The sequence below is a fragment of the Polypterus senegalus genome, chromosome 9, assembly GCF_016835505.1.
Source record: "Polypterus senegalus isolate Bchr_013 chromosome 9, ASM1683550v1, whole genome shotgun sequence".
NCBI lineage: Eukaryota > Metazoa > Chordata > Cladistia > Polypteriformes > Polypteridae > Polypterus > Polypterus senegalus.
The window spans coordinates 1,046,628-1,073,736 of NC_053162.1; the positions used below are offsets into that span (position 1 = coordinate 1,046,628).

At 52.8% G+C, this 27,109-nt stretch overlaps 1 protein-coding gene across 1 annotated transcript in view; it reads left to right on the top strand.

Moving 5' to 3' along the window:
* med27 (mediator complex subunit 27) overlaps nucleotides 1-27,109 on the top strand; it is a 170,669-nt gene that overhangs the window by 61,275 nt on the left and 82,285 nt on the right. The window lies entirely within an intron of this gene.

The following is a 27,109-nucleotide window of genomic DNA, read 5'->3' on the forward strand; positions in this document are numbered from 1 at the left end:
CATGGTAGTATACTTGAGCTAGGACCCCCACCGGCATCTGCTTATTTTGAACAGGGATACCCCAGACCCCCAAAATTCTTTACATACACATTGACATCTGTGGGGGACTCCCTCACCTTTTAAGAAGCACTACAGGAAACCACCTCAAACAAACTCTGGGCTACAAAGTGGACAGAGTCCAGAGAAGATGGACGAGGTGAGTCCAGGGGGCTACGGGGGGCAAGTTTAGGAGGTGCGGAGGAGGAGACCTGACTGAAGGGTTTGAAATGACGAGACGGTGACTTAAAATGAGGTCATCAAGAACACCACTGGAAACTTGTGAAGAGGCAATGTCACACAGACATTAGGAAGAGGACCCCAGACACACGGAATGAGTGGTGGACAGTAGCGGCCCTCAAAACTCGACTCGATGTCATTTTAGAGGCATTGAGTGGACAGGACTGGTGACCTGTGGTGGGCTGAGTGGCCTCTTGTCGTCTTCATTTTACAAACATTCAGTTCGCTGCGTGGACCACCTAAATGTGCAGCCTGTAAACGCCATTGCAGTTGGTAGTAAGTTAAAGTAAAACGCCGTTCAGCTTTAGAGCTTGGGGGGATACGAACTGATGAAAAACACCATGATACGCTCCGATGTGTCGCCTCTCCTGTAGAGTTGTGGTTTGCAGCGACCATCGACAAAAGCCAAGGCACTCGGAGATCTTTGACTCTTGATCGACGCACAGAGGTTTTCCTCCTGGACAGCTGTGTGTGTTTGAGAGTGAGGGGCTCCAGTGACCTCCTAATCTTATTATTTACTTCTCAAGGTTTCTTCCATTTTTTAGGAGTCTTTCCTCATCGTCTTAGAGAGTCAAAGCTGGGGGGCTGTCAAATGGCGGAGGCCTGTGTGATTTTGGGCTGCATTGTATTATTTGACCGGTGCCTTTATCCGAGACGACATTTGATTCCAATTCTTTTGTTTGTCCAGTTATGGGTGACATGCTCGTGGGTTACACAGTGGTGTCAGTAGTGGGATTTGAACCCAGGACCTTAGGACTTGAAGACCAGACAGAGCCTTAACCTCCACACTCCTTTGCCTGCCAGTAATTTTAGCCTTTGGTTTTGTTTTTTCAGACCACCTTCTCAACATGGTATACATAAAGCCCCCCGAGTTTGCTCCGTAGCTCTTCTGATGCGCCTGATTAACTGACGGCACTAACCGAGGCTTGTTGTCTGGTGACATTTCTCTTTGTTCACCTGCCTTGTATTTTTTAACACTCGCCTCCCAGTAAGTCTGTCCAAACGTCTGACTTTGCCATCCAGCTCCTTATGGGCTTCGGGCCACCACTGCTGAGGAGTGCCCAGTAGTCGATCAGACCGTCTTAATGAATGGCCAAAGATGAGACGTGAAATGGTGGGGCTTCTCTCCTTAAAGATGTGCGAAGAACGACCAGGTAAAGAGCACGTACACATTTCAAAAAAGACGGGCATACGCAGCCCAAGTCGAGTATGGAAACTTGTAGGCCCGCCTTGTAGCACCCATTGTGACGTCACCACCTGCGGATATAAAGCTGACACCCTGGTGGCCTCGACTCGGGGAGTGTGTGCTGACATGGCGTGTGTGGAGTTCGCCGAGGTGGATGGGAGGATTTGGCCTGCAGCGTAGATCACTCTGTTATTGTCACATGTGTCACTCCATTTATTTATCTTACTCTGTAAGGGTCAAGAATGGCAGAAGTAGCATCTCACTTGGGTGACAAAAACGTAATAAAGTCCCTTCAGTCTCGAACCTCCACCCGTGTGCGGCAGGGACCCTAATCTGGTAGTCTGCAGCTGGATGTGTCCTGCCTTCTCCCCTCCCGTTTAGTCCCTTTAACTCTTTCAGGGCGGATGTCGACTTTTGTCGTTGTGCCAAGCGGTGACCAGACCCGCCGTTACGTTTCAGTTTGACTCTCTTTGCTGCGTTGGTTTCAGCGAGAGTAGTGAAGAGCAAACGACGACAGAAATGGCATCGATGTGTGGTGAGAGTGCGCAAAGCAAACGGCGTTTTGTATATTCTCGCCAATTTGGACTCTGACCTGTCGGACGCCGATTCTCATGCAAGTGATTTGGAGATCGAGAACACATCAGCGGATTGATTCGTGGTGCCGTTTGTGTAGATGAAGGCCACCACTCATAATGACATGAGCTTCAAACCAGATTGCACTGCACTGTGACCACGACCACTGCTGTCACGCCTGCCAGCCGTCATGCCAGCCGTGAGCATCTCGAGCCACGAGAGACTGGCGGCCACAGCACCCAGCAACTGATATTTTAGGTTGATTTACGTGTGAGACCCTTGCTTTGGGTGCTTTTTAGAAACCTGCATGTTTTGGAAAAAATATTCAGCGCACAAAGAGTTAAAGGGCTCCCTCGTGTCACGTATTCCAAAATGGGGGTCCTGAGGTTCTGTTCTGTGGACCTCCTTGTGTGTGTGTGTGTGTCTCCACTGCCAGGTCATTTCTTTGGTCATCTCTAGCAACTTGTGGTCAGCAGTAACTGAGTAAGCACTGGCTGAGGAGTCGAGAGGCTCCTACCAGTCTGAGCGTCACAAGGGGGCACAGCGCATATCGAAATACCAAGGTGCGTGTGACACTTGTGGGACCCTGACACAGCCAGCTTTTAAGAAAACATCATGTGTCTATGAAGTGGTGATGGACACGTCTCTGTGTCACACGGTGCCCCCTTTCTGCCAAGGCGGGTATAGTGCACACAGAGCTTTATGTCCATCTTGTGGAGGACAACGGGCAGTCTGTGTAGGCCAGGAGCCGAGCTTCAAGCAGGCATGCGAAGGAATTCAACCAGGGTGCAAGAAAGGCCTCCCTGCTGACCTGTGGTGATGTCCTCCTGCTGCTGCTGCTACTCGCTCCTTTGATCCTCTTCTGCCCGCCCGCCCGCCTGTCACTCCTGCCTCGGCGCTGCGCTTCGGTGCTGCGCTTCGGTGCTAATCACCCCAGCGGGAGAAGCTGGTAGACAAGATGAGGGACGGCTCGATTCTGTCATCTTGTAAGATCAGCCGAGAGCGGCGACAGCGCAGGGAAGCAGTGAGGCTGTCGGCAGGCGCGTGCTGGAAACATCTAAGTGACGATGTGACCTGAGAGGGCGGCCTGCTGTCACCGTTTACGAATTCGCTCCTCTCGGGGATCATACTTGTGTGTTTGAAATCAAAGAGCGGGAGGGCTGAGTGTTTAGGGGTCCGCCTCGGAGATCTGAGTGTATGAAACTGAAGCAGGTCCACGTATGTATGTGTGTGTGTAGCCACACGCACTAGTGTGACATCCGCTAGAAGTGTGGTGGGCACTTGGATGGGCATTGATACCCCCAGGCCTGTGACCATTCAGCCTGAAATTATAGCCAGCCCTGTGCCAAAGCAGCATTGTGACTGTCATTTCAGGGACTGATCTCGTCACTGGTCCCCTTCATGGAGGGACGTGGTGGTGTTGCCAGGTCTGCTGTGATCAAAGCGCCTCCTGCTTGTGGGCTGATGCCCCTCATCGTACGTTTTTGAAAGGCGAGCTAAACAGCAGCAGCATGTGCTTTTGGCAGTCGTAGATGTCATTGTCACACGTGCAGAGGACAGTCAAGTTCTTGCTTGCGTGTCAGGCCAAAAAGAAACGGTCACCACTTCTTGAGCACCGTGACTGGTATGTAGGAAGGTGGCACGGTCTACAGTAGCGGGTGTCAGAGGCGCTATAGGGTAGACAGGTGTACGTGAAAGGTGCCATTTGATAGAGCGGAGAGGGAAATTCTTATGAGTGTGCCCAACCTTCATGGCACATGTCCTCTCAGTCTGGTGGGCCGATGCCATAACGGACAGATAGGAAGGCGCTGTACAGCAGGTGAGCAGCATTGGTGCTATTGCTGCACATGCCGTGAAATCCTTTCATGGACGAGGCCGCACCTTTCACTTCTGTCAGTTTCATACGCTTCCTTTCATGTCTCTCCCTGTGCGTATGAAGTGTGAACGTCACACGGGTTGGACGGGCATCCTGACCAGGGAAGGGGATGGTTCCTTACCCGGACGGGAGGCTCCAATCAGGCACATGGCCTCCCGACCAAGAGAAATAAAGGCGCCGAGCCCCAGAAGTGATTTACAGAGGAGATGTACGAACGGCCCACCAGAAGTGGAAGATATTGCCGGGGACGTTTTATTCCCCCAGAACAGGAGATGGCAGCAGCCCTCCATATTAGCACCCATTTGGGAATCGGTAAGGAATGCTGGGAGATGTAGTCCAGCAATACAGTCCTGCTGGGGACCATGGGTGCTGTCTGGAGAAGTGTTTCCATCGGGCACTGGTCCTGGCACCTTAATAAACTCGTCCAGGTGAGTCGGAGCTGGGAGGACGTGGAGCAACACTCGACTGGAGGAGGGCAGTGCGGTGGAGAGGGGGATTGTGGGAAGAAATAACCTGTGCTTTTGTGACTTTTGAAGGAATTGGGGAATAAACCACCCTTTATGGCTGGAACCCGGGACTCTGTGTGTGTTCGTGTTGGGGTTTGGGGTATGTGGACGCCCCTAGTTTCCTTGACAGTAGCTTTCTGTCTGCTCTGTAGCATCTTTCACATTTCTCCATTACAGTGTATGTCTTTCTGTCTGTCTGCCATGTCCAGTGAAGTTCTTACTTGGCATTTGACCGAGCCACGTCTTGTAAGGCACTATATAATAGGAGACAAGCAGCAGTGTAACTAATGGGGATGGTGCTGCGTAGAGTGCAGGCCGATATGTTGTAGTGTTGAGGTTTTAGGACTATTGACTATTCACAGGAGTTGCTTGGCAGCGGGCACTTTTACTTTGCAGGCCGCTGCTTTTATTTTGAATGTGGCCCACTTGCTTTTCACGTGTCTTGTTCTCTATGGGCCCAGGGACCTGAGCGTTTTGGGATGTGGCGCCTCTGCTGGGCCTTTTGAGCCACCAAAGTCTAAACCAGTTCAGCAAGCCTTGAAGGTTTACGCTGGCACATAAACACTTTAAACATTTGCTTTAAGTGACATTTTATTGTATATTTTAAGGCTTAAGAATATTCTACATGACCATTGTGTTAGCTAAGAGTGAGCTACACAGGAGTTTAAGGGTCGCCTGCCTCCAGCAGCTTAGCCCTAATCGGTGAAGTGGCACAGATGCCACCCTCACTGGTGCCACAAGCCATTCTTAATTGAGCAGTTCAGTTTCTCTTATGTGTGTCACCCTGCTTCCAACTTAATGACGAGGACTGATAAATAAAAGGCCCCCATTTTTTACTAGCTCAAGATTAGTGTTGTAGAGAATGTAAAAGATGATCAGGTGATGGCCAGGTGGCGAGTGCCACCTTCGAGTCCTAAGGATGGTTCTGAAAAGATGAGTTTACAAGGCGCGGTCATCACTGTGAAGATAACGCATACGAAACGGGGAGATTTTGTGATTAAAACTGAAGTAAAAACGAGCCGCGCCAAGTCCAGCGGGCTCACTTCGTGAACTGAGACGGCTTTATGTGCCCTGCAGTGAAGTCTCAATTTCTGAAGATTTCTCCACAACAGTAGCAGAAGGAGGAAGACCATCAACTTCTCGTTTGCATGTCCATCTGGCATGGAAGTGTTGCTACTCGCCTGTACCATGACAGAAAGATGGATGTGATGGGCGTGGTGGTAGTGCTGTCACATTTACAGAGGAGTGCCATGAAGCTCTGGTTTACCTGCCCAACCAACATGCCACCATCCTGTGTCATGCTAGATAGACTGATGTGAAAGGCACTATATAATAGACGTGAAGGATGCCATATGGTAGATCGGTCACCCTGGTTGTACTGCCGCATGTACGAAGCACAGTGAGATTGTGACCTGCACGTCTGAGCCCTTGTGTCACACACACTGCCACTCTCTGGCACCATCAGAAATGAGACTTGCCAAAACAAACACGGAATGAAAAAAGTGGAATTGTCACATATGAAGAAAACCAAGGGGCAGTCGCACCAATGAAATGGCACCCCTGCCTGGTGACGTGCCCGTCTTCCTCCGGGTGTGTTATTTTTGGCTGCCAGTCCTTAAGAATGTGGCCGTGTGTGTGTGACACGATGGCTCTCGGGCTCGTCGTCTTCTCCTGCCCTCTTTTGTCCTTTTCCTGTGACTCCGGTAGCCTTTTAGATGTTGTTATACAGTATAGCGCCTTTCTCTCTTTTCATTTTTATTTTTCATCGTTCAGAACACGAAGGTGACGCATTGTGGTGACAAATTAAAAATAACTCGGGCGAGAGTAGAAGACGAACCGCGCGCTCCGCCATAGCTCATTAGCGGCCTTAGTATCTGCGTATTGATTGCGTATCAATATGAGAGCATTTGTGCCATTAAATCTTAAAAGAGACGAGCGCCGAGGTGCCCGCTCTGGAGTTGTGCCTGCAGGGCCGAGCCTGAAATTGACAGTTTAGTGAGGACAAAAGAGAAACGCACAAGTGGCCGCTGTCAGAAAGCACCGCAGAGGCTCGGCGTCTGAGAAATATGCGGTTCATTAGCGGAGATGGTCGGCTCTTTATTGAGAGAGCGGCCATTAAAGGGAGGAGGCACTCAGACTCTCCTGAATGCCCGTTTGAGGCCTCTGTCTGTCTGTGTGTGAGATGCCAAGCCGCCATCTTGTCGAGTGTCGATCTGTTTGATGAAGTTACCCTGAGTGCCAGCCTGTCCCCTCAATAAAATGATGCGGTTTAGCCCCAGGGTGCGGCTCTTTTAGATTTCGTGGCCACTTCACTCTCTTCATTGGTGCTGCGGTCCACCCTGGCGTGGAGGTTTAAGGGGGGGCAGTCCGATTAATAATCACGTGGCAGCTCTTGTGGTGGGAGACGCTGCCGCCATTTTCATCAAGTGGTCATCAGATAACGTCAGGACGTACAGAAGTGCATTGCCAGCATGGCCAGGCCATCCCCTAAGTGACCAGAAGGTCACCTGAGCACAGCTGCCTTGTGGTGCTTTTGATGATGGGGGGGGCTTCTTAAAACCTAGCTGTCACCGGTGTGACGTTCATGTGCCACTTTGAAGTGAGATCAAGTGCTCAGCTGCTGCCACAGCGGTGGGACCCTCCTGTGAAGCGACTTGGTGGCCCGCACTCCAGTCATTGTAATTGATGGATCAACAGGTTGCATGATGGGACACGGGACACGTCTGGAGGGAGGACTCCATGGGCCAAATGAAATAATTGAATAACTGTGAAGCCCCCTGAGCGCTGTGGCCTACTTCACCTCTGTAGGTACTCGGCTCATGGATCTGAACGCTAAACGTGGCACAGCGTGGCGAGTGTTGATTAGCATATGCAAATGAGCCTCTACGCGTGACTTTAAGAACGTGTCACCGGTCTGAGACGGGCTGATGCCCAAGTGATTGGCGTAGACCTCCTATTTTGTATTTGACTCGTGGCTTGTCCATTTGTCACGCTCACTCGAGACGAGTCCTGGGGTGTGCGATTTCCCTTGTGAGGACTTCCGGTCGCTGTAATTAAATTTGTGGGTCGGCAGATTGCTTCTCTGCTGTGCATCATGAGACGGGGGCTTCTTCATCTGGCAGATGAGTCGGGCAGCCGCCTCCGTGGACCTTTCCAAATGAAATAATTCAATCATCTGAGGCCCCATTTGGTCTGGTGTAATATTACACACCTGATCCCCTTCTCCCTCGCAGTGGGCTTCTCCTCTTTGGATAGAATTGACCCCTCTTATAGTCGAAGAGCTTGGCTGGGAGCCTGCGGTCGGGGGGCACTACCTCATTGGCCTGGTTTAGTGACTCGAGCCTCGTCACGTCGGGGCTTTGGTTTCCTGACATGCGTGTCAGCTCACTCGACCACTGCCCACCACGTCAAGTCATCAAATGTCACTCATGTGGGCCAAGCGGGTGCAGGAAAGTCATTGTCACGACCTGCTGTGGTGGGCAACAGACTAGGCGGTAAGACCAGTCTTCTTGTTTTTAGACCCTTCCTTGGTATTTATTATCATGTTTGTTTTTTTTTTTGACCCTCCATGAGCGAGTCTGAGAGTCGGCTTGTGAGGGTCCTGATAAAAACCAAGACCCCGGCCTTTAATGACCTCTTGGGCACGGCCATCAGCAGTGTGTCTGTCTGCGGAGAGAGTGTCGACCTAGTTACCTCGTGACCTTGGCAGTGCCATTCATGTGACCTCTTCCTGTGAAGTCAGTAGCTGGACTGGGAGAGCATGGGGGGGGGCATGAGGTCACTGGAAAGGGGTGTGTGGCGCTCCCGATATCTGCAAAATGACGAAGGTCCAAGTCTTTAGAGTCCTGGTGCCCCCAGTTTGTGACACATGGACCCTATCCAGTGACCTGAGATGAGGACTGGACTCCTGTATCTCTCCGAGAAATCCTTGGGTCCCGTTGGTTTGACTTTGTGTTGCTCATGGAGTCCCGAATGAGTCACATGACCTGCATTGTGAGGGAGCGTCCGTTACGGCACTACGGCCATGTGGCTCGTAAGATCCTCATTGTTGGGGACCCGAGTGGCACGTAACACCTGGCTGCGGCACATGGAGGGTCATTTCCGGAGGATGGGACTGGACCGCGTGTCTGCCTGGGAGGTTGCCAACCGGGATCCTGAGTTGTTTTGTCGTGTGGTGGGTGCAGCGACTTGACTTGACTTGACCCTCCATATCAATTTTTGTCAGAACCCTAGCAACTGGATGGACACACACACACACACACACACTTTTAGTAAGGTGAGTGACAGACTTTAGACATTAGAGGGCCACACCGTCGGCGGGGTAAGACTGTGCTTTTGTGGTCAGGTGGTTCCACTCGCCAGTCACTTTGCCAGGGTGTGACAATATGTGACATGTTGATTGTCACACCTCTGCACTGGGCCTAATAAAAGAGTTGAGACACTAGAGGGCGATGTAGCTGCTGGCCTGCTGTGCCGTCATTTACAGACTTCGGACACAAGGGGGCGACATACACGGGGTGGTATGACTGTAGTTGTAGTCGACTGTCGTGTTGCCGGAGGATGGTGAGGTGCTGACTGGCGCATACAGGACGGTTCCAGGTCTGAGGGGGTCTTTATTCTCACACGTACGTTGCTCAGACAGTAGAGGGCGACAGGGGCAGACATGTTGCTGATTGATTAGCACTTACAAGTAAGGATTTCATTGGGATCTACAGACTAGGATAATAGTGACCCTTTAAATCCAGGTGGTCCGCAGTGGTTACAGTCCGCCCGGTCTCTTTGGTGGACACTAGTCAACTCCCTTCAGTATACTTGGTAGCAGAGGGGGTCTTCAAACGGTCCTGGAGGGGTTGGCCGTCCTTTTCCCTGCGACTCGTCTCCCCTTTAGCATTTTGTGAAGCCCGTACTTTACTTGTGCGGCTGCTTGTTCTCACTCTGCCACCCCACTCCATTCGAGAACTGCTTTGCCTTTCCTGAGGCCGCCAACCCAATGCTTTTGTGTGGATCGCTGCCCACGAAGACCCCTCAGAACTTCACTAGAGACAGATGTGGTTGGAGAGTTGTGGGTGCAAATGGCTCATCTGGCATCGCCCTTTTGGGTGGCTGGCTGGTTGGTTGTTAAAGGAAAACCAAATGGAAGTTGGTGGAGTTGAAGGGTCTGCAGCTGCTGTGGACCACCCTGCTCATGGCAGGTAATGCCCGATGTGGTCTGCCCTCGTATCTGGTGGATTGTGAAAGCTCTTTGCGGCTCTTGTGCTCATTATATGTCTTACGAGGTCATTGGCTCTAAACCGGCGGATTATCCACTCCTCGTTCCCGGCGCCTAAGCAGATCGGTCGGAGTTTAAGAGGATTAACGGAAGGAGCGAGGACGTCGTTATCAGATTGGACACAGGGCATTGGCGCCGGAGATTTCTGTTAATTTGTGCACGTTTTGGATTTTCCTTGTCGATGTTTTTGTGTACCCTGCGTGCCAGCGTCTTGAGTGTCATTTTGTCTGAAACAAGCTTTGGGCTTCAGTTTTTCGTTTTATTTTTAGCCACCTGTGTTGTCTTGTAAAGGCAGCTTGTGGTGGTCCTCACCTGTGGTGGTCTTCGCCATTAAAGTTTTATCAGCTGATTTTTTTTTTTTTTTTTTTTCTCCCTGGTTGTTTTCTGATCCTCTGCTAGTTTTTCCTTTTTGGAGGATTTGAACATACAGACAGATGAGTATGAAAGGCACTATATAATGGAGAGCTGCCACTTACCGTGGGTTCAGTGTATAGTCGGAGCCCTTCACCTTGTGTTGCAGGTGTCATTTTTAATTGACAAACGTGCCATTTTTGAATGTCAGTCAACTCTCAATAACCCCTCATGACAACGTGACAACATGTGACCTGACCGGTTTGCGTTACAAATCAGAAGCTGAAATCTCCCCCTCTTAGACGTGTTCAGACCCTTCATTCACTACTTTGGTTGCAATTCCAGCTTCAATTCTTCTTGGCAAAGTCACTACAAGCTTGGCACACCTGGATGTGGGCACCCGATTCCATTCTTCATGCTGGAATCTCTTAAGCATCCTTGGATTGGATGGGATGTGTCTGGAAACTGCCATCCTCCGGTCTCTCCACACGTGGGCTGTGGCTGGGCCACTTAAGGACACTCGGATACCTGTCCTGTGCTTCGGGTCATTGAGCTGTCACCCCAGTCTGAAGTGACGTGCCCTCTGGAGCAGGTTTTCTTCAAGAGCCTTCCCTCAATCCTGACAAGTCTCCCTGTCCCCGTATCAGGATGCTGCCACCATCATGTGTCACTATGGGGATGGTATTAGGCAGGGGGTGTGCAGTCACTTTATATTGCGCCTTTACCTAGTACTTTAAATAATGCCCTGCACTACTTTATATGATGGCTTTGTCAGTTTTATATAGCGCCTTTACTTATTGCTTCATATGGTGCCCTTCACCATTACTTTACAGTATATGGCGCCTTTACTTATTTTATACAGTATAATGGTAGTTTATACACAACCTATACAAGTCACCTGATGTGGTGCCAGTCCTGTTTTATGTAGTCCTTCAGCTCATTCTTTATATGGTGCCCTTGGCTGTTGTGTGTTTGGTAACTTTACCTGTTCGTTTATGTAGGGCCTGCGCCCAAACAGTATACCAGTCTTACCAGTTGTCCTTCAGTAGTCTACGTGGCACCTTTACCTCTTTTACGTGGTGCTGTTTTATGGAGTGCCTTTACCTACCCCTGTCTTTATGTATTTTACATGGCAGCTTTAACTGTCACTTTATAGAGTGCCCGTCACTATTACTTTATGTGGCGCCTTTACCTATTTTATATTGTGGTGTTTTATAGTTACAGGCATTATATACTGTAAAGGTATAGGTAGGGTGTCACTTTATGTAGCGCCTTAAACTATTTTAATATAATGCTCTGTTATGCCTATTTCGATAGCACCTGTTACTTTATATAGCGCCTTTACCTGCTCCATTGTCCTGTGCCTATTCCTGTCATTGTACGCCTTTACCTGTTATGTTATATGGAGGTGCCCTTTACTGTATTGTGCCAGTGTATATACTGCCTTGCCCTTGTTTGTGTTATGCCAGTGTGTACAGTGCCTTGCCTTCGTTTGTATTGTGCCAGTGTGTACAGTGCCTTGCCTTCGTTTGTATTGTGCCAGTGTGTACAGTGCCTTGCCTTCGTTTGTATTGTGCCAGTGTATACAGTGCCTTGCCCTGTTAGTTTATGGAGTGCTTTCAGCTCACTCGGCCCACCCTCTGGTCACCACCGTGCGCCTTACCTCACAAAGTCCGAGTGTTGGCCCCTTGTTTTTATCTCAATGCCAGTCTGCGGGTCGTGAGATTCTGGTGGTATGGCTGCGCTGCCCTCTGATCCCAGTACCCACAGGGGTCTCCTCTTTTTTGCTCACCATTGGGGCAGAGCTTTGCCAGCTTTGTGATGATGTGTGTCTTGTGATAGGAGTGGCCGATGCCTCGTGGTGGTCCCAGTTGAGACCCCTGGGAGTGCAATGAGCGAGCGAGCGAGCTCCGCCTCTTGAATTGAGTGGGGTCCACTTGCAGCGCCCCCCCCCCTTTCGATTTGGCTGCCCCCCGCCGTTGCCGCTCGTTTCTCTCCGCTGCGCTCTCACTTGTGTTTTCTCACACTCGGCAGGGCTTAGCGTGGATTATCCGAGCCTCCGTGCTGAACTATTGATGGATCCTAAACTGTCTCCGTCTCGAGGCTTTGCTAAATGCAGCGCTGGCACTTTTTTTTTCGCGAGCCCCCTTGTTGATGTAAATAAAATCAATGTGTTTATTTCAGAGGCAGCAGACCTTTTCAAGGAGAAGGCGTCGTGCCCGCTGCTGATATCCTCGTGCTCGAGTTACCCGCGTGTTCTTTACGGTGAGGGGTCCCTGCCTTGTGTCTGTCATGGCCGCGATTTGGATCTCGACCTGCAGGACCCCAGCTATGGAAGTGAAGGAGAGTCTGATGTGTGGGTGGCAGAGATGCCAGCTGACAGTTCACGGTGCCCCGAGACATTCATTAAATGTGGGGTCGGAGTGCCCCAAATTGAGCCTCCTGTCGCCCCCTGGAGGTTGCTCTTAATCGCTGGGTTCACGGCTGCTTATTAAGCTCTGCTGCTTGTGGCCCCCTACAGACGCAGACCCCCAGGTTGAGCCGTCGACATCCCAAATCCCTGACCAAGTCTGCCGGCATTGTTCAAGTGTGACATTCGGTTCCATTTGTGTTCCTTAGTGGTCTCACTAAGTGGTCTTCATCTGTCATTGAAAGACCACCTGGAGCCAGCAGGGGGCGCTCTAGCCTGGTGTCCTCGGTCCAGCTGGTGGCCAGCCTTGACTCGCTATGGTGGGGACCCCCTATGGTAAGAGGCAAATCAAGCTGGGAGTCTGCTTGAGGGGGTTTGAGGTGGGCAAATGCACCCCACATGCTGAGAGCCCAAGGGGGGAGGGGGGGGCACTAGGTGCTGTGCTTCCTTTGTTGGACACGTCGTGTTGGCCCCTCTTTGTTTTTGGGGTTCAGCTCAAGAGCGCCCCCAGCAGCCCCTAACGAGTACTTTAGTCCGTGACACTCAAGCCAGTAGCGAGCGAGCGGGCGGGCGGCGGTGACAACGTGACGGTGACACGGTGACGGGAGCTCCTGTTGAGTTTCTTTCTTTGGGGCTTCAGACGTTACAAATTGTTCAGAGCTTTTCCACAACACAAATGATTTCTCACAAGCCTTAAAGACGTTTGAGATGAAGTCTCGTCAGACAGGCGGCATGATAAAGTCGTACCGTCGTGTGATCGCGGGCACCATGGAGACGTCAGCCTGTCAGCCCCGACCACAGAGATGAATCCATCTGAAATGGAAATGTGGCGAAGAAGAAAAATCACCTTGAGTACGCAGCGCAGCGCCAAGCGAAGTGCCGCCTCAGCAAATCTAAAGGAGACGTTCTGATGCATATTCATCAAGGTGGCAGGGAGCGCGCCCACCCACTTGATGCCATTGATGAACAAGAGAAAACGGGGGGCACCAGCCGCGGGAGGTTAAGTGGGGAGCAGCAGCAGGACGGCATGTGACCGTCAAGGCGCTGGCACTCGTAAACCCGTTCCACACCACTGAAACTGCCAACCAGCTGGCACGGAAAGGCACAAAGTTAGGACTGGCTGGCCGGCCAACAGACCATGACAAGAGTGGGGGGGTGGTGGGGTTGGGGGGGCGTCGCCCTCAAAACATGAAGAAGCAGGCTTCACCGGCTTGGGTGAGGCCTAAAAAGGGCGCCCTCTGGAAACTTCTAGAAGAGTCGCTGAGGTTTGCGCCTCAAACAGAAAGGCCACCCGCCAGTTGTGCTTTTTATTTCTTTGTCTGTGGATTATCACCTTTTCATTTTTGTGTGTCTGGTTTTCACTCTGAGATTCCCTCAAATCTCAGCGCCCGGGCGGGGGGGACGTTTGCTTTTTCCTCCCACCCAATGGCAGAGCAGTTTTTAGAAACATTGGGGTGAAACCGAAATGGTTTGCCAACAAAGGTGGGCCACAGGTTAGTAAAATCCAGCCCATGATGCACTTTTATCCAAAGCGACTTACAAATATCAGTCTGGCTGCTGTTTAGGTGTCACAGGAATCCAAAGTCAAAAGTGAGCCAAGGCCGGGGGTCTCGGCCCCCTTTGAATGTAACTCTAGTGACCTGACGGAGACCTGTTTCCTTAACCCACCTCGGATTTCATCATCATCATCATGTGACCCCACCCGCATCATGGCAGCTGCCCGTTTGGTTTGCCGTTGCCCTCCATTGACTGGTCAGCCCGTACCGCCATTAAGTGGGCCACTTGGTGCTTCTGCACTTTGTGCCCCCCGCTGCGCTGCTCGTCCTCGGCTTTCTGACCCGTGGATGTGTCAAGGACGGACTTCGGAAGCATTTCTCGTTGTCTTCGTCACAGTAAATGGCGGGTCTCCTTCCCCATGAAGTGTTGTATTTGTGATCCCTGAATGTCCCCTTCGGATTAATGTGGTTTGTCCTTTTTGAGTGGCAGCAATGGGCATTTAGTGGCCTCTGCCAACACACGGTGTCACACATAGCCGGTGTCTTCAGGTGCCCGCTGGCTTGACACACCACACCATTCCATACCACAGTGTATCTCGGCCCACTTAATGTGGAGCAATGCCGTGGGGGACTGGAGCCAATCCCAGCAAGCATTGGGAACAAGGCAGGCTCAATCACAGGACAGGGTGCCAGTCCATCGCAGGGTGAGCATGCTCATTCCATTTAAAATGCCAGTTTAGCTTTGGCAGGCCACCCAACCTGCTGGCGTGCCTGCCACACACACATGGGGAGAACTCTGGGAGGGCACAAGACGTGAACTGAAGTCCGCAGCACTACGACTGAGCCCGACCTTGGCATGTGCCATTGTTCCCAAACTGTCAGTGCTCACAATGTTTTGCCTCATCGATGTCATGTATTCAGTTATACTGCACATTGGCACACACAGTGTGCGATTGTGCCTCAGTGTTTGAATTCTTCTGACTGGCACTTCAGTTTCCTTACCACCCGTGGATGGGTCACCTGGTGTCAGTGCCAGTGGCCCCGCATGGAGGACTACGAGATGCCACTGTGCAGGATGGCTGTTTGTCATTCTCGGTCTGGGAGCATTTTGTGTCTCTGTGTGTGGGGTGTGGCAGGGCAGGGTGCCAGTCGTGTCGCCTTCACCACCCTCTCTGCATTGAGCCCAGCATGTCCCACACCAGGATGTGCCTCTCCAGAAATTCACGAGAACGGTGAAATGCGGCGAGCTGCTGTGAGGGGTCTCAAACTCTTGAGGTGCTGGTGGTCACTCCAGACATATCCCCTTGGATGTTAGTGCCAGTCTGGTCTAATGGTCTCCTTTCTGAACTCTCTGCCCAGCTCCTTGGTTTTGCACTCCTGAATCCGCCGGTAGGCCATCTTGTCATTGTTGGACTGTGATGGCCGTGTCACCATGCTGTCACTGTCTACACAGGGGGTCAGGGTGGAGGATGCGATGCTGCCAATCCGCACATGCGGTGTCCACAATGGTGCCACCAAGTCCTAAACTGGAGAATGTGGTGGTCCGCTTTGAGGGTCCAGCAGTCTTAAAATGATGAGCTCCAGTTTATAACCCGCCCTGGCGCAGCACTTGTATTACTGACATGTGCCAAGATGGCATGAAGTGCAGGGCACTTGGTGTCCTCTGTGTGGTGATCAGGACTTTCTGGAGTGTTCTGTGGTCCGTTCAATACCAAACAGCAACGACGAGACGCGGCAAATGAGCAGGAAACTGGAAGAGTAGCAGAAATCAAGACGAGTTACGAGCGCTGTACGTCTGTGTGGCCGCCATGCAGCTGTTGAGCCGCCGCAGTGGCGGTGACAGCTGTGACGAGGATCAGGCGCTACGTGACAAGTCGCCGCGTCTCCCTCTGAGACGTCTCGAGGTGCCCCTCTAATGCCCCTGGATTTGGACTTTTCTCTTCGGCTGATCCTCTTTTCCGGCCGTCTGAAGTCCTCCACTTCCTGCTCGGCTGGCTTGCTTTCTGCTTTTGTCCGCCTGTCTGTCCTTCTGTCTTTGCCATGTCAGCAGGAAGCTCAAACGAGGCCCCCACTCCACAGGAAACGCCAAGCTCCTTCATTAATAATGGATGCCCTGTGGGCTTTGCTTAGTACCTCATGTGATCCGGTGCTCCTCGGCTGTCAGTGTGCATGCGCTCGCCTGCCCGCTCGCCCGCCTGCCGGGATGAGGCCTCAGCGTCGAGGACTACCAGAGATTCAGACCGAGGGCCTTGGCTGCCACTTTACATTTTCTGCTGCGGGTACTTTATAGCGCCTTGCGTTCAGGCTGCATGTGTGTCACTCGGTTTCTTTGATGCCTGCTGTTCATTTGCTGTGCCCACTCAAATCCCTTGGCACTCCTTGATTGTGGGAAAGCCCAGTTGCTGTCATGGGTGTCTCCCTAGTTGGGTGTGGTGTTCAATGCTTGCCATTCTTGTGTAGCCCCATGGCTTGAAGACCACCATCCCGCCTATGTGCCCAAAAAGCAAGCATTTGGCTGTAAAAATCACTGCTCCAGTACCCTCAAGATTTGGGGGGCATGAACTGGCCTTTGAAAAGACAAGAGTGTGTGCAGCCCACTTCATGGACCCCCTGTAATGCAGTCCCAGTAATCCAGTTAAGGATTTAAACTGGACACACGTGACAATGCAGATTACAGGACAATCGGTTCCTGGTCACGGGGATCAGCGAGCACTGAACTTGAGGCACCAGTCCGTGACAGCCCACCCACAAAGACCCCTGACACACAGGATGTTGGATCTACCCACTGAGCCACTGTGAGCCCCCCGTTGATATAAGCCCCTCATGGCCTGTGATATCCTCAAAGCACAGCTGACATCTGAGGTGAGCCTCAGGCTTCTGCTGGGTTGGGGTTGGCTGTCCTCATTCTTTTAGGACATCCTGCCTGTGGTGCTGGGGGGTCTTAGGAAGGACCAGTGGGGGCTTCGGCCACTCAGAGTTTAGTGCTTAAGAGGATCAGGCAGGTAAACAGACCACTTACAGAAAATCTGAAAACACGTTCAAGTGGGGCTGAGCTTTGGAGCTGAAGACGGGACCACTGGGTTGGGGGGTCCCTGAGGTTTGCTCATCTTGCTCTTTCAGGGCATTTCCTGTCCTTGCACTTCACTGATTTTTGCCCCCTCAAGTATTTTATTAAACAAGAGTTTAGCCAAAAAGTGGGTGCGTTTTGCACGTCGTGAGCCCCCAGCTGGACAGCCCGACGTGTGGATTACGAGGTGCAGCTGAAGGTTTTCTCTTATTGTTTGCAGCGGTGGTCTTCATAGACGCTCATTCTGTCTCATGTGAAGAACTCGCATTCCTACCTTTTTTTTTTTTTTGTCTCGGTTTCACTCCAAACCGTGTACTGCAGGCGTAGTGTCATCTAAAATGGCCGCCGTCTATCTGCCTGTGCACTCCTGCTAAAGTGACCCCGGGGGTCCACTCGATTGATTCCTTTGATCATTCTGAGCACTTCTTGTCATGTCCTGTCATCCCATTTGATTAAACTGAAAGCGTTCAGGTGCTGCTTCATTCATTCATTCCTAGGTGGTCTCCTCCGTCGCTCCCGGTGGTCTTGACTCGGCCCGGTCTCGCTCCCTCGGGCTGCTTACAACTGTGTGCAGGACTCCAGGTGACGTCTCAGCCTGGAGAAGAGCAGCAGCCCTGGCACTGCCCAAACCCGCTGGTGGACTCCACTTTTATAAAGGTTCCTCTGCCCATAACTCTATGGATCCCGGGGTCTTAAGCCAACTTTGTGCCCACTCACACGCCGCACTGTTAGTTTGATGGCTACCCTTGTGTGTGTTGTCGTACCCAACGACTATTTTGGGAAGTGGAGGCAAATCGAATCCCGAAGACGCCACTCTGGTCATCTGTGTGTGTGTGTGTTGCGTTCCTTGCGTTGCTGTTCTTGTCGTGTGTCGCTTCGTCTTTTCCTTGTTAATTCTTCTCGTTTTTATTCTCCCCCAAAGCCCCCCTTGATTCTGGCTGAGGTTCCTGGTCCGGAGGTAGCCGTTCACTTTCTCTGCCCGCTCAGCCTTTCTCTGTAATGGGATGACGTTTGCCAGCTTGCAGCAGCACACGTTTATTCCACACACAGCCCGACGTCGTGTGGCGAGGCACATCTCATTCAGGGGGCTCCTGGAAGTGGGCACCCACCCGCTTTGGTTCACTTCCTGGGTGGCTGCACTGCACATCTACCAGATTGTGGAAAGTGAAGATGGCTGAGCTTCTCTCTTTCTTAAGTTTATGGACTGCAGGTTGGTGTGAGACGTGTCCACCATCTTGGTCAGCCTGCCCGGCACGTGGGCGGTGAAGACCTGACACGTCCTCGTTTGTGACCTCCTCAGTGGGCTCTCCGGTGAATGACTTGGCCCGCCTCGCGGAGACATCGAGTGTTTCGGTGACACCAGGTGTGGTGTTGCTGTTTTTCAGCATTTCTGCAACTCGTGTTTTACGAATTGGAGAGCGAAGGCGGACTGCATGTGAATCTGCTGGGTTTAGAAAAAGGCCAGATGAGTGACAAGTGACACTCACGTGGCCTGTGTGCGTGTGACATAGAGTGAGCGGCCAGACCGATAGACAGAGCACCCGCCACTTGAGAGAAAGTCACCTTGGCATGCAGGCGGGCGCTCGCGGCCATCCCACCCCGACCTCGGAGAGCTCTGAAGTGACGGGATGAACCCAGCAGGAGGCGCCGATGTCGAGGCTTTTGAAATCTCCATAGTTCTCGGCGGCTCTCCTTTGACAGCGCGACTGCAGATTGTTAGGCCGCCCGAGGCCCATCGGTTGTCTTTTCAGTAAAGGTCATCTTTGTTCGAATGTCGCTAACTTCTCCTCTGCTGCCTTTATTGAGGGCGATGCAAATACGAGTAACGAGTGTCAGCTGGACCAGGGGAGATGCCAGCTAGCTGCCAGTCTTTTGGGGGCAAGCAATAACCGGCCCAGATAGACTGGCATTTGCCATGAACGGGAGACCCTGCAGAGTAGTGACAGAAAGGCACGATGTTAGACCTTGAAGACCAAAATCACGACGTCGGGCATCTGGAAGTCCTCAGAAAGTCGATGGATTTGTTTTCTGTCCGTCTGAAGGGCACACACGGCCCCCTTCCTCTGTGTGGTTTGGTGGCTTTATTGGGATTGGTCACCTTGGCTATGGATGATGACCGAGTGGCGTCCCAACAAACTCCCGCCATTCCACTTATTAGGGTGGGCACCGCCACGCCGACACACACACACACTTGTGCTGAGGGTGTGCACTTCAAGTCTGTTGTAACAAAGGTTATGCCGCACATCATGGCCACCGGTTGACCAGGGTTGACTGGTGAGTGTGGAGCCATCCCACACAACTATGGGGGGAGGTATTTGGTAGAGAGGGTCCGTTATAAATGAATCAACAAATGAGAGGAGCTCTGGGGCGAGTGGGCGAGGTGTGGGCGATCGCGTGGTGAGGCGGCTCCAGGGTGCTAGTGGGTATTCACGTGCAGGTGTGCCTGGCGGTCATTTGCCTCATTCGCACACTGGAGGCCGACATCGGACCACCTGTGGCCTGAGTAGAGGAGGTGGGGGGGGGCTGCAGTTTGCTGTGGCGTGACAGGGGAGACGGAGAAGGCCCCCTGCAGACCACCCTGGTGTTTGCCGAGTGCGGGGGGCAGGCCGTCAGGGCCGCGTGTTTTTGCCGAGTGAGTCCCGTGGTGGACGAGTCCTCCTTGTGGCGTGGGAGGTGATGCGGCGGGCATCTGGAGGGTCAAGCGGCAGTCTTAGGAGGTGACCTGTAACTGTTTGATCTGCTGCACTGGCTCTGCCGCGTCGTGTGTGGATTTTATTTGTTTATTTCATAAACGTCTCGCACTTTGGGGTTTTGCTGCCCTCATTGTGAACTTTTGCTTTAGTAAAGGTGGACACGCTCCGGATTTCCCATTCAGTTAAAAGGATGGCACATCTACGCCAGGAGGACGTTTTGTGACAGACCCCAAAATCTGAAGAAGGCTGTGACGGATTTGATTGAAATTTGGTGACGCTGTAGAAGAGTAAAACGATCAAACACGTGTTTTTATTTTACCTGAGCCGGTTTCTATTTCCCGAAGTCGTGTTAACTTACGCTACGCGGAGTGTGTGCTTTATGCAAATGAAGTGATTGGCAGGCCACACGAACACCAGCAGCAGCAGCCAATGAGGGTGGGCTGGAGTCCTGGACTGGAGCAGAAAGAGACGCCATGACGTTATGAAATGGAAAAAGAAAGTGCGGACTGACGCGCGCCCATCTGCTGCCATCTACCTGCACTCTCACCTGCGTTACCCCCCTGGCGCGGAGTATGGAGCGTGGCAGAGCAGGCTTTCACACGACGTTGGCTGGGGTCTGATTGAGCGCCTCGAGTTGATTTGTAGGGACATCGAGCTTTAGGTCACAAACATGTAAACGACGACCGGCGGGTGGGGTTGACGTCACCGGAGGGGGCGGAGTGAGACCTCGTAGTAATATTATTATCATCATTGTATGATTGTACTTTTGTTGTCGTCATCCACAGAAAGGACGCGTTATTCGCGAGTCGCCCATCGTCCGTCTTGGATGAGCACCAACTTTGTCTTTGCCATCACCTGGTGGTTTTCTCTTTGGTGAAGTGAGATTTGCTGCCATTGTGGTGCCCACCTGCTTGTCCCCATGTCGGTCTATTTAACGCCCATCAGTGGCCTCATTTTGTGCAGGACTTCTGCCCTTGAACCCGTGTTTGACAGGCCCCCGCTGTGGTGTTTCCTTCCCTAGATGGATGCCATCTCCATCCTGTTCACTCAGCTGGCTTTGCTGGCGTCTCGCTGCTGGCATATCCTCTCATTGGCCTGATCCACACTGCGCGTAGCTAAGTGACTGCTCTGGTGCCCCCCGCCCAGGTCAGCATGTCAGCCTAAGGGTGCAGTGGGCACTGAGGAGGAGCAGTAGTGGTGCCCCACGTGAACTGGCACCCTCCTCTGCGCTAGCTTTTCTGACTGCCCGCCTGACTCTCGTTGGTTCCTTCACGTTTCTCCTAATCGTCGTCTTCATCACGTGTAGCTGCCTCTTCGCGCATTCAGAAGTGGACTTGTTCCGGGTGGGATGTCGTGTTTGTCCCCAAAGGGGGTGCTGCTCTTGTGCCTTAACGTCGGCCTGAAGGCGACTGGCACGGCTCCCACTCCTCGCCGGTGTTTCTTATCTTGACGGAGTGACACGGTGAGCTCTTGATCATCGTCAATTATCCCCTCGGCTCGTTCGGCTCCCATGCCAATACGGCACGACTCATTTAATGCGAGATAACGATTTGATTAATGCGTTCCGCTTTGTGCCCCTGAGTGTTAACAAAGACCACTGAAGCGTCTAAATAGCGGCTTATCTCGCCAGTCCGACAGTGAGCACTTCATCCTGCCCTGCCGTCTGCTAAACGCCAGGCTCTTGGGAGCGCGCCAGACGAGTGTGGCGGACCCTCGCTGTAGATTTGTTCATCCCATACTCCCTCCCTCTTTGAGAAACCGGCTGCCCTGCCACTTGATTGAACGCACCTGCAGGAGGCTGGCAGAGCCGGCCGGCCTTATGTGAGCATATATAGCGCCTTTCATCAAAGCCAATGAGGCCGGCCTTGGTGGGATTTCCAATGCCTGATCATTTCATCCCGGGACTGGGCCTTGTTGTAATGTGGCATTCGTGCCAGTCTACCTTCCCTTGGCATCAGCTGCAGCCCTTGGGGCTGATCCATTGAAGCGGCACACTGCACTGTGTGTGTTTTCCAGCGATGGCGCTCGAGCAGCTGGTGATGGGCTCCGATCATCTGCTAAGCAGAACTGGCATATCGGACAGATCGCCCACACGAGCGCGGGGCTGAGGGACGACGGGCTTCGAGTTGGGGACGAGAGCTCTCCTTCGCCCAGTGACACGTCTTGGCTGCAATGTCACGTGTGCAGAGCGCGGTGGAACTCGTGCTTATGTGTGTGTGTGTGTGTGTGTGTGACGGCCTCTCTCAGGTCTGGTAGCGTGCAGGTCACACTGTCAAGGCCTCTTCATAATAATCTGTATAGCTCACTACCTGCCAGTGCCCCCTTCTTCCAGGGTGGTGAAAAAAGCAGCCTCGTCCATTGCAACCCACTTTTTGACTGAGAGGGCGGAGAAGGGTCCGAATGTTCCAGAAGACCCTCCACCAGCACCAGCAGCTCCACGTTAGCTCTGCTCTCTGATCAGTCCCTGAATGAAAGGAGGCTCCGCCTTACCGGTGTGGTTCCCAGTTAGGCTCCGCCCAATACCCATTGGTCTACCTGCACGCTGTCCGTGGTTTCTCACTCGGCCCCAGACTGTCAAGCATAAGGGTGCCAGTTAAGTCACACTGCCCGGTGGCGCTGAGTGAGTCACTTGGGCGCTGTTTGGGTCTGAAAGTCCTCTTTTGATGAACCCCCGGGCACGTCTGGGCAGTGGGCTAAGATAAGCCGTCAGGGCCGTCCGTGTGTTTTTGCAGAGTGAGTCCCATGGTGGACATTGATGGAGTAAGCGGGGTGAACGAGTCCTCCTTGTCTCTTTCTTCACCCAGCCCAGCAGAGGTCTTTTTTTTTTCCCCCTTGGCATCATTGCTACCAGGCTGGTACTGGCAAGCTTGCTGTGCTGAATGGCTGTCCTAATATGAATCCTCTTTAGACTCAGCCTGGGATGGACGGATTTCTGGTCGGCCACATGTTTGATGGAGACCCTGTGAGTCCATCGTGTTTACACCCACAGCCCCCTGGACCCACAGTGGGGTGCCATCAGCTATGGCGCTCGTTCGCATCTGGGGTCTGTGGAGGACACGGTGACCTGTGCCATCAACGTCATCCCTCCATCAAGTGGGAGATGTTCTGACCGCGCAGTTAACTGCCCTTGAACCCGTGTTCGACAGACCATAGATGTGCTGTTCCATTCATTAGATGGATGCCATCTCCAGTGTGAGCCTTGCCATCCTGTTCACTCAGCTGGCTTTGTCATTACCTTGCTGCTGGCATTTTCTCTAATTGCCCACTGGCCTTCATGCCTGAACACACTGCTGAAAGTTAAGTGACTCCCGTGTCCCAAAGCCTTGGTGCCCCCCATCCAGGTCAGCATACCTAGCATTGAAGTCCTGACGTATGGCACGAGGTTTCAGAGGCGGCACACTGGTGACGCTCCACGTGAACTGGAACTCTCCAGATTTCTGACTGTCCCAGTGTGCCCACCCATTGAGCACGTGTGTGGCGGCCGCCAATGATGAACCTCCACACTCTCTTGAAGACCCTGGTTCTAAAATGGCATCTTACTGGGTTGTGTGCTCCCTCGTAGAAGAACCGTTTGAATCTGTGAAGGTTCTTAAGATGTGGGCAGACAGAAGTGTTTGATGTGTGGGGGGCAGCCTGCCAGGATTTGACAGATGGAGAAAACCTGAAGTGAGCCCCCCACTGGCATTTCACATTCTGCCATCACCCGTTCAGGGCCGTTTGTCATGGGTGTACATCAAAGGATCTTTCCTGTGTGGCATCGCATTGCAGGAGGACTGGCTGCATGTCACAGGGAGTGGTGACACCTGATGGCAGTAGAAGTTTGCCATGACAGGTGAAACCTCATAAATGCCGCCTTGTGGGTCTCGTCCTGTCCTTGACTCCTTCACTTCAGACACACTGTCCTTTTTTTTTTTGGCATGGGTGCCTCCCAGCAGCCCACCATGGCAGGCAGGCAGAGCCCACGGCAAAGACAGGTGGCAACTGATACAAGAGGAAGGGCAAGCGCTGGGTCAGGGAGCTGCGAGGAAGTCAAGTGTTGGGAATGTGACAACGTGGCGCGTGGGTGAAGTGGGCAAGGGCAGTGGGGGCTGTGGCAAGCCGATCCCCTTCAGCGTCGAGATCTTGATGGCGTCCTGTCCAGTCTGTCCGATCCCTTGATTGACTCCCCTACATACCCCTTGTGCCAGAGAAGAGGGACACCTGGGTACACCCACTGGGTGAGGGTCCCTGCTGTGGTGGTGCCATGACCAGGTGCTTAAGGTAACTATAGAAACCCATCTGTAGTGCCAAAGGGCACCACCAAGTGCTTCAGAGCTGTTCAGAGAAGTCCGAACTTGACTGGCATTTGAAGGTGTCTCACTCAACATTGCAGAGACCACCATAAGGCCTGACGTCGTCTCATTTAGCCAGTGGTCATGTTGGGTCTTGCAGTAGCCTGGCAGCAGAGGATGGAAGAAGCCCCCTGGGTACTTGGGGCTGGAGGGTGAAGGTGGCAGACACGTTGTGTGCCCGTGGAGGTGGGCTATGGAGGCGTTGCAGCCTCGTCACAGTGGAAAGCCATCAGAGGCAGCAGAAAAAGGGCAAGGATGGCATGACCCGTCCCGGTCTCTCGTCAGGATATGCTCAGGGCTCCTCGGTGGCTTAAAAGACCTGAGATACCCAATGACGGACCACCAGTTTACACAAAGTGTCCGAGTCCATCGTTAGATGGGCGTTGTAACTGTGGGATTGTTCAATGAGAAGATCAAAGCCTTTCATCCTTGGGATTCGTGTCTTCCCATAACCCCACCGGCCCCCCATATTTCTGGCGTCTTTCCCATGGTGACAAGAGAAACTGGAAAGACGAGGGTCCGTAGCAGCCTGTCATTATGGTCACTGCTCGCTACCCACGACTCTGCAAGTGCAGCACCCGCCGTTGAACACAAATTGTGAGAGTGGCATTGTGCAGCAGTGACAAGTGACATGGGGCAGCACCAGCTCTGTCATGCCCGCCGATGCCCCAGGCTGCTTGTGCACTACACTCAATGCTGAGCATCATGGGTAAGCCATTGAACCCGCCCACATCTTACAGTTGTTGAGGTAGGTGAGGGTCTTCAGCTGGCAGGGCTGGCATAGTGAGCTCCTCGCCTCGGCCGGTCGCTTGTGCCCTCTGGTGAAGACGAGTGAACTCGATATGATGGAGGAAGTGAAAGTCGTTTCGGCGATGCCAGGGAAGCGCAGCGCTATTGCCAGGGTTTGGCCAAGGGCACAAAGTGTGGGGTGAGCGGGCTCTGCCAGAAGCTGCTTAGCCAGTTTCTCCCACAGGAGCGTAGCGATGAGCTGACGTCCCCCTCTGCCGAGTCCTCCTGTCTGCCCGACCCTACGTGACGCTCTTCGTTTTCTCCTCTTTTTCTGCTGCCGTGTGACGGCACAGCCGCTGAAGGGGCTTTCTCTTGTCGGAGAGCCGCTGCCACTCTTTCACAGGATGCCCGCGTGACGGCGGCGTGGCGTTCCCCTGTGGGCGCGCTGACAGATGGCTCGTTTTGTTGGCTCAGGTGAGCCGGCGAGCGCAGCAGGGGGACTTTAATTGATTTCCGCCGCGTCGGCCCCTTAACGTGACTCATCGTTCAAGTGTGGAGTCCCGGCTTGAACCTCCAGACCCGTCGTCCGCGTGCTTGGCTGGCGCTGGAACATCAGACAAGGAAAAGTAATTATAGGCGGGTGGCGCAGGTTGTGTTGTGCCACGGTTAATAAGAAGGGGGTGGGGGGCTACGGTGCTGTAATTCCCGCTCGGGTCGGAGCTTTTTTGGTCACATTTTCACGTCGGCTTGTTCAATCACAACAAGCAGCAACTTGTTCAAACTCAAATTAGATTTGCGTGCCACGCTCGGCCCTGATTTATGAGACGCGGGCCCAGAAAATACCAAGCACCCACCCCCCGGAGCCTCCCCGGCTGGTATTTAAAAATGAATTAGCCCCCACAGTCCCCGAGGAGCTCCGGCCCAAATGTCAGCTTTGTGATCTCCGCCTCATTGTTCACTCGTGGTCATTCTGGAACCTTCTCTTTGATTTATGCTGCTGGCTGTCGGAGAAGACGGCCTTACGTGCAGATGTGCCCGCCGCCGCCGCCGTTCTGACATTCGAACGTAGAAGCACACGGGACGACGAAGTGCAGAGCTAAGAATAAAAACTTTACGGTGTGTTGGCATTCAGTGTCCCACTCGGGCGGCCCCTTCAGATAGCAGAGACCAAGCGATGGGCCACTTCGGGAAGTTGATCGTGATGTCCTGCTCAAAGGATGAGTGATGACAAAGTGACGTCTGGTGAAGGGCACCTCCTGCTGGCTCGTCTTCTCATAGCTTTGCGTTGCACTCTGTGAGAACTTTGGGTTTGCCCCGATTAAATGACACCCTGTTAAGTGTGGGGACCTGAAGTGGAGCATCAAGCTGAAGCCACCAGAAGAGGGTGGGAGTGCGGGGTCCTCAATTGGAATGACTGCCACATGAGGGGGGTCAAGTGGCGGGAAGTGAAACTTAAGGGGTGGGCCGCTGGCATGTGACCTGGCGTTTATAGCATCCTGCCTAAGGTAGTGGAGAGCTCAGTCCATCCCAACAAGGCAAGAGCCACTCCTGGGTGGGATGCCAGTTTGGAGTTGGGACGTGAGAACAGAATAGAAGGGGTGCACACCGAGTGCCTGAAACAGTTGAACAGCGCGGCCCTGACTGGGCGATCAAACGTGATCGACATTCCCACTGGGAGCTGCACGGACACGCCATCGCTGGTCTGTCCTGAAGTGGGCTGAGACGCTGGCTGGCTGACTGGCTGGTAGGTAGAGGACATCGTCGTGTGCCCTTAGCCCTGCTCTTTGGCTCTCAGAGCCTCACTTCTCTCCCAGGGGTGGCATTAGGCAGCACTTGTCAACGGGGGGCACTGACAGACCTGCTGATGTCCTGCCAGCACACTGAAGTGACAGGACAGCAGGCGCTACACCTTCAACAGATTCAACGTGACTGAGTGAGGAAGGGCAAAGCTTTGAAAAATGTGAAGAAGACCCTTTGTGTGTCTGTGACTTGAGTGGCAGCGGTGCCTGGTGGTCTGGGGAGGAGTTAGATGTTTAAGTGGCAGCTGTCTGGGCTGAGTGTAGCTAATGCCTGCGTACTGCTGGGTGTGGCAAGGGTGAGGCGGGGCTCCATACTTAAATGGGACTGGGCGGGGTCGACTGTAGCTAGATACTTGAGTGGCAGTACGCTGGGCGGGTTTATATAATTGACTGGCAGCAGCCTCAGAGTGTTAGAATGTGCCGTCACCCCGATAAAATACCATTTCTGTTTTGTGTATTCAGGGACTAGTCATTAGGCCAGAATGGGCAGTGCCAATTGTGCAGGTGCACACAATGAATGAATCATGAAGCCACCTGCTGCGCCCTT